Source organism: Mangifera indica, chromosome 4 (assembly GCF_011075055.1).
Source record: "Mangifera indica cultivar Alphonso chromosome 4, CATAS_Mindica_2.1, whole genome shotgun sequence".
Lineage (NCBI taxonomy): Eukaryota > Viridiplantae > Streptophyta > Magnoliopsida > Sapindales > Anacardiaceae > Mangifera > Mangifera indica.
In genome coordinates this window covers 5,636,583-5,645,192 of record NC_058140.1, presented here as the reverse complement: position 1 = coordinate 5,645,192, position 8,610 = coordinate 5,636,583, and positions in this window count along the sequence as shown.

Below are 8,610 nucleotides of genomic sequence, written 5' to 3'. Positions count from 1 at the left end.
CTACAGTGTTTAGAGGATTTATCTATAGATGTTGCAGCAACCATTCATATGGATATCCTTTAGATGGGTTAGTCTAAATAACACATCTATAATGTGTACCCATGTGTTGCACCAAGTTGTCTACAACAACTTCGACACGTGAGGGCTATTGCCACTTTTAGTGGGGTTGCTCAATACTATGATGATCTCATCATCATTATATATGCCCTCGTTCATTGTAATGTCAAAATTATGAATGTTTCTAAAATAGCCACTAAATGTGTACATAGAATTCTCACGATTACTTGTTTAATTCCCTTGTCATAGTTATACCATTTTAAGGGCATGTTATTCATACAATCACATAAATAGACATCATATGAATTGAATAACAATAAATCCTTTATTAATTATTAATATAAAATTGCATCCATAAATGCCAAAGGCAATTGGCTCTATGACATCTACCTTAACAATCTCTCACTTACAACATGTCTATCATGCTTTTGCTGCAACAAAGGCTTCGTCAATGAGTAAGCCAAATTGTCATCTATATCAATCTTTGCTATTTGCATATCACCTTTTTGTACAATTTCTTAGATTAGGTGATATCTTGTGAGTATATGCTTACACCTTTGATGAGACTATGACTCTTTGGCCTGAGTAATTGCTCCATTATTATTACAATGGAGCTCAATTGACTTAGTGATTCTTGAAACCACTCTAAGTTTAGTAACAAACTTCTTGATCTATACAACCTCTTTTGTTGCTTCTAAAAGGGTAATATGCTCAAACTCTATTGTAGAATTAGCCACTATATATTATTTGGAGCTTTTTGAGCTAACTATATCACCATTCAAACACAAATAAGAATGCATCATTAGTCTTTCTCAAGTACTTCAAGATATTCTTAGGATTTGTAATCATCTAAATCAATTTGAAAATTGTCGTCACTGCAGCCTCTTACATTGAGTTCAAATTCCCCTCTATAAACTAAGAATGCATTCTTAGTCTTTTTTAGGTACTTCAAGATATTCTTAACAGTCATCAAGTGTTTTTCACCTAGATTAGATTTATATATACTATAAATGCTTAGGGCATAAAAGACATCCATCTCGTATATAACATGACATACATGATTGATCCTATAACAAAAACATATGAGATCCTACTCATCTTATCTCTCTCAAATTGTATACATGGACACATCTCATTTGAAAGATACACACTATAGGATTTTGAATTCTTTCATATTGAATCTAGTTAACACCTTATCATTTATGAGCTTTGACTTAAGCTCTATGCTTCCTATCTCAATAAATTTTAATCCTAAGAATGTAGACTACTTCTCCTAATTCTTTCATGGAGAAACACTTGGATAACCAAGTCTTTATCGATTATAAGTTCGGTATGTAATTCTAATAATCAAGATGTTATCAACATACAATACCAAATATGTAATCACATTCCCACCGACCTTCTTGTACACACACGATTCATCTTCTTTTTTGATGAATCTGAACTTACGAATAACTTTATCAAAATGAATATTCTGGCTTTTTGAAACTTGCTTAAGTCAATAAATGAACTTTTCCAACTTGCATACTTTGTCTGCCTATTTAGCAAGAATAAAACCGTCAGGTTGCAATATATAAATGTCCTCTACAAGGTTACCATTTAGTAAAATAACCTTGACATTCATCTTGAAGATTTCATAGTCATAGTATGCAACTATAACAAGCATAATCCTAATGGACTTAAGCATAATAACTACCAAAAAGGTTTCATCATAGTCAATGCATACGTTTGAGTGAAACCTTTGGCAACCAATCGTGCTCTATAGGTATGAATGTTAACTTCTGTGTTAGTTTTCCTTTTGAAAACCTATTTACACCAAAGTCCATACTTACTTTTGGTGTACAAAGTCTATTTCAGATTTCATGACATCTAACAATTTATAAGAATCTGGACTTGAAATAATCTTGTCGTAAGTCTAAAACTCGTTATAATTGATGACTGGTACGTCATTGTGCTAAGCCAAGAGAAAACCAAATCTTTCTGGCTTATGACGTACTTGTGTATACCTACATAGCTCTTGCGTGCATCGAGGTTATTCCACCTGAAGTAGAGGAACTTCTTTAGACGGTATAACATGTTGCCTAATATCTGTGGTATCTTGTGGTACAAAAACTTCAATGAGCTCTACCCTGATTTTACTAGTTTTTTAGAGAATAAATTCTTTCTTATGAAACATATCGATATGAGCAACAAAGAATTTTTGCTTTTCCAAGTGGTAGAAGTAATATCCTATAGTAACCTTCAAGTACCCCACAAAGAGACATTTTCAAACTTAGCACCTAGCTTGTTTGAAGTCAATTTCTTGACATACGCTTTATAGTCTTAAATCCTTAAGTAATCTAGATTGGACTTTCACCCAATCCATAACTTGTATGAAGTTTTATCTATAGATTTAGATGGGACATGGTTTAATGCAAAAACAACAGTTTCTAGGGTATGACCCTAGAAAGACATGGGTTAATTGGTAATACTTATCATGGACCTAACCATTTCCATTAAGATCTTATTCCTTTATTTATATATACTATTATGTCGTGGAGTACTAGGAAGAATGAATTGAGATACGATCTAATTTTCCTTCAAGTATTGTCTAAATTCAACACTCAGGTATTCACCCTCTTGATCACTTTGGAGGATTTTAATTTGTTTCCCAAGTTACTTTTCTACTTCATTCTTGAATTTTTTGAATTTATCAAAGCATTCAAACTTGTGTTTCATGAAAAACACAACCATATATACTAAAATCATTAGTAAATATGACAAAGTAAGCTTCCCCATATCTGTTATGCAATATCATGGGCCTATACACATCATTGTGTATGATCCTTAATAATTTAGTTGTCTTTTCACTATGTCCAGTGAAGGGTGTTTTGGCCATTTTACCTAATAGACATGATTTGCATTCATCATATGACTAGAAGTCAAATGATTGCAAAACATTTTGTTCAAGAAGTTTTGATATATATTTTGATCCTATGTGGTCGAGCCTGTAATGCCATAGATATGTGGTATTTAGATCGTTCAATTTCAATCATAATTATTTTGCACATCGGGAATTTCATTATCCAATTTCAAAATATATAAACCATTTTGCAATTCAACTATCTATAGAGAATATTATATAAGTTAATGGTTATAATACTACCAACAATTAAAAATAAATATCTCTCTTTGTCAAAAACAGACACAAAAACTAGGTTATAGAAATAGAAGAAACATAACAACAATATTTTAATTCTAAAACTAGCCTAGTGGGTAATATAAGATAATAAACATTTATAGCTAATGCAACAACACGTGCTTCATTTCCAACACTTAGGTCAACCTTTCCTTTGGGACATAATCTACTCTATTGTAGTCCTTACATATCAGAACAAATATGAGAACCATATCCTATGTCTATAACCCAACATGAGTAACGAGAATAGTTTATCTTAATGGTAAACATACCTAAAGTAGAGGCTTTAGTTGTCTTCTTCTTCTTATTCTCTAGAAAGGTCTTGCAATGTCTCTTCTTGTGACTTGCCTGCCACAATAAAAACAAACAATTTTTTCCTTCACCACACCACTTGTAGGCTGAGTAACAGTATTAGGTTGCTTTTTCGATTTAGGCTTGTACTTAGCCTTAGTCTTGACTTTTAATACTTAGGCTTCAACCATAAGTAGATTAGTTGAAGTTATATTTCGTACTCCTAATTTAGCCTATCTGAGCATATACAACAACTCTTTAAGGATTTTCTCCTTTTCGTTTAGATTAGGGAGTGATTTTAGCATCAGGTCAATGGCAAGCTCATTGTTAATGATCAAACCGAAGCTCACCAATTGCTCAATGTAGCCAATCATCTTGACCACATGTAGGCTAAGTTTTCCTCCCTCAAAGAATTTGCAATCAAATAATGCACTTGACACCACATATCATTCAGCCCTTACATGAATGGCATATAACTCTCAAAGGTGTTAAGTATAGATTGCATATCCATTTCCTCACACTGTTTTTGATGCTCAGGTGGCATGAAAGTTAGCATGAGATACTGAACTTTCACAAAGTAAGCAAAATACTTATTAAAAGTATTATTTTCCTTTTGGGTGGCATCTGGATTAGATTTAAGGTATAACGACTCTTTAAGGATATACAACCTCTTCTCCTGATATAGAATAATCTGAAGATTTCTATACCTATAAGTGAAGTTGCTTCTAATGAGTCTATTTTATTTTTTAAGAATTTATCAGTATGTTGGGTTTGACATGATGATTATGATCTACAATTTACAGATAAAATAATCAGTATTTTTATCTAATTATTAATATTCCTTCTAATTATTGATTTAGTAATTAAAATGCTTCTATTATTTTCCTTAAGCCAATATCCCTTATTATTGAATTTAGGAAGTTATAATAAACTTCCTAGTGGACCAAGACTTCATTGCATTAATTTTCTCTTTTGCTTTGGTCAACAAGTTCAAATTAATCGAATAGATAAATTTTAAATTAATTACCAAAAGCCCATGATCTCAAGCTAGATGTTACCTCAACACATATCAATGTAAAATTACATCCATAAATACCGAAGGCGATTGGCTCTAAGACATGTACCCTAATAGCTTAACAACACTTACAATGCATGAAAAAACGTGTAATTAAAGACAACTGAATAATCTCATTCATAAATAATAATATATAAGTCATACCTCAACAATGTTTGAAGTTCCGTAACATCTTAATAGTGCATAAGTATCTGTATATTCTTAAACTAAATAAAAGTAAACACACAAACTTAAAAGCTAAAATGACAAAAATACCCTTCATTTTATGCAAAGATCTAAGCTAGACTATTGGCTCCCCTATATGCATCGTTACTCACCTCTATCTATAAAATCACATAGAAAGAATATGTGAGTGAAAATCACTCAGTAAGTAAGTGAACTCTCAACACCTTGCTTACAATATAACTTAAATCATTGTGTTCCATCACTAAATCTAAATATGGTTAAAGCATATGTTTTTCAGTATCCTTCTATGCCAGTCTATCCACTTTTGACACCCTCGTGTCCTAAATACATAGGCTATGTTGCACAGACTATTAAAGACTAAGTTGAACTCAACATATCTTATACCTTTGTAAAAGCAATCGACATCTCAAATGTCTAATAACTATTGTGTCACATGTACTAGCCAACCAGACTCTTGACCAACTAATTATGATACCCTATTCATAAAGGAAAATTGGTCTCAATCTCTCCCTTACTATATACACCTAGCTATGAGGTTACTATCTGAATTACCACTTTAGGATGACCCCTACCTATCTGATGCATCATGTTGACCACTTAAGGAACTAATAATTGTTATTATCCCTTGCCATACACACCTAAACTGTACTAAAACAAGTGGCTAATATGCTTTAGCATTGTGTGCACAATATCTCTCAAGGGTATATATCTCTCGTATAGCCTTATTGCTTTCACACATAACACCATCTTTGTAGATAACTAGCAACTATCTAGGTGTACACCATTTTTCTTAACTTTCTTTATTTTTAACCTGGATTCAATTTAATTAAGGTTTGTTTGTCATTTTCCACATAGTCGAACACCTTTACTAATACTAGTTATCTTATTTTGTATTTGCTAAAGCTTTTCTTTAATTTTCCCTTTGTTTACACATAGCCTAGATATTAAATAGTCTTTTCACTTAAGTTACACGTGCATCCATTAATCCTACTCTCGATGCCTCTCATATAACCTAAACACAGTTGTCATTTTCTTACGAATGAGCATCCCTCTAATTGATGACTAACTGTCAACCTTGATCTAATCTCCCTTGAAGACTCTTTAACTGCTCCCTAATCTCCCTCTATTCTTTTTGTTTTGTTGCAAAAAAGGGTATTATATAAAATAAAACAATTAGGTCTTACGCCATTTTTTTTTTGGCAAACAAACAAGATGCACACTCATATGCCTCTCACACACAGGTGTCCCAGCTATTATCCATTAATGGTAGTTTTCGAAATCATTACCAAACTTATTCTTATCCAACTTTCAAATTTTCTAACCACACATAGCGTGTACTTTTGCATACATGGATGTGTGTTTTCTCCAAACTTAGTCATTTTCACACACTTAATGTAAAATAACTTCTCTACCCTTTAAGGCATGAATGGGCGTCACCCTTATGGTGTATGACTATCTTGACTAAAAAACCATAATTACTCAATTTGAATCATATTAATTCAAAAAAAAAGATTGAAATGCTCTTGGACTTACCTATGGGTGTTACATTGATCTACCTCTTTTGTGAGTGACCTATAAGATTTCCTTCATGTTAGTAGTGAATAGATTCTTGATGAATCTATAATCTGTCAACCATCCGCACAAAAATTAATATTGGCCTAAAGCAAGACATCATGTCTACTCAAATAATGAAGTATAAATGACAGACAAGAATATGCCAACAATATTTTTACTATACAATACGATTCTTTCATCAACAGTATCTCTATCAAGCTTGAAGCATAGAAGTAATGTTAACCACAGATAATCTTTGATTTGCATTGATTGACTTTGACACCATTGACTAGATAATAATGGATTAAGTAAAAACTCAATCTTACTGTGATCACCCTAATTAGTAAAAATGTGAATAATTCGCGTATCAAACACGATGTTTCGAATTTTGGAATGCAAAACATATTAAACGAGTATTTTACACATTTGTCCATATTAGATGCATATGAAATGACTATTTTATTCATTTTCCTTTTTTTGAATTTTTAAAGAAATCTAAAATGATGTCGTTTCGATGCCCAAGTTTAAAGTATGAAAGTGTCCCTTTAATTTTCAATTAATTACCATAATGCCAACAAAAAAACCCTTTTTTTATCATATTTCTAACCTCTCCATTCATTGCATCAGGTTCACATTCATAATAGTAGCATAAATTTTTTTACATCAGATCAGTGCTTCTTTCTATTAGGCTTAACTCTTCAACTTTGTTATTCTTCGAAAAGATAAACTTTCATTGCCATTTCCTTTACTTGTTTGTAATTTCAACATGTTTGTAATTCTTTTGTGCACCTGTGTAGGTTTGTTTTGTTTTGGCAAATCTCTTCATAGCTTTATCATCAAATATGCATATATGTGTGACTTGCTTTTGGTGCCTACTTTGATTTCAACGTATACTAATACTAGTATACTGGTGATTTTGATTTATTTATGACGAGAAAGTTATTTGAGTCTATATTGGACAAAAAATGAAACTTTTTAAAATGTCATTATATTTGAATTGGTGACTTTGATTTTGATTATGTCTACTTAAGTACTTATATAAAAAACAAAAATTAATCTTCCTCATTAATCGTGGATTTTGCTGATGATGTATTATGTTATATTAGCTTAATAGTTAATTAAATACTTTACATATGAATTTTTATTTTGATTTTAACCAAGAGATTCATGAAAGTGCCAAATTTATGATTGATAATGTTATATTTTTAGAAATGTATTATTGATAATGTGTCATATTAACCCTGATATACATGTTTTCTTTTTTTTATCCATATCCGAATTTTATGATTTTTTTTACAAACGTATTTTTACCATTTGTCATATTATACTTGTATAATTTTCGTATCATTTTTTCTCATTTCTGTATTTACTAACTAGGATAATCACAGATTTAAATAATCATTGACATTCATTAGTAAGCTTAACAAAGATATCCAATCTTGTACCCGAGGGTGATAAATCTTCTATTAATCTACCATAGTCTTTATATATCTCTCAATATGGTTAATCACATTCTATATTAACTATATGTTATCATGCTTTTTAAGTATATAGTGTGGCAACACTTCCCTTCAGAGGGCAATACTTTTGCAGAGGGTGTTACATAGATGGTTATTAAAAAGCGGATGAAAATATTATGGTGATGACAAATTACTTTGTCAACAGCGGTCTACAACAAGAAATTTTGGTGTGTTATTGTCCTAGTAATAAAACAATTAGAGACATTAGGTTACTTAAACATTTTTAGTTTAGGATAATGCTCTTGAAGAACACAACAAAAACATTTTCCTCAATAATCCAATCATGTGAGACAATAATCTAAGAAGTATTTTATTGAGGTCTTAATAATGCAAGATAAATGTTGATATGTTGGAAAAGATTAAATGCACATTAGAAACATCACCTTAACATAGAATATAATTATGCTTTACTTTTAGATCTAATTGAAATAACTTCTATTATTGTACCATTTAAACATGATGTGTGCAAATGTGAATCTCGTTGGATGGATGCATCTCCATTAGGCTTTATAGATGCATCTTTTACATCTCTAATCCCCTATTTAGCTTTCTAACTAAAGAGAATAGTCAACAAGTTTTTAATGAGTGACCCTTTCTTAATGATATGGCTATTTATTGTGCATGGAAATCTAAGAATGGTACTATTACAGTTAGTTATGGTAATTGTGTTAATATGAGAAACTTACAAGACAATATAAGGTTGGTGAAATTTTTCACAAAATGCATACATTATTCAATAGTTCAAAATA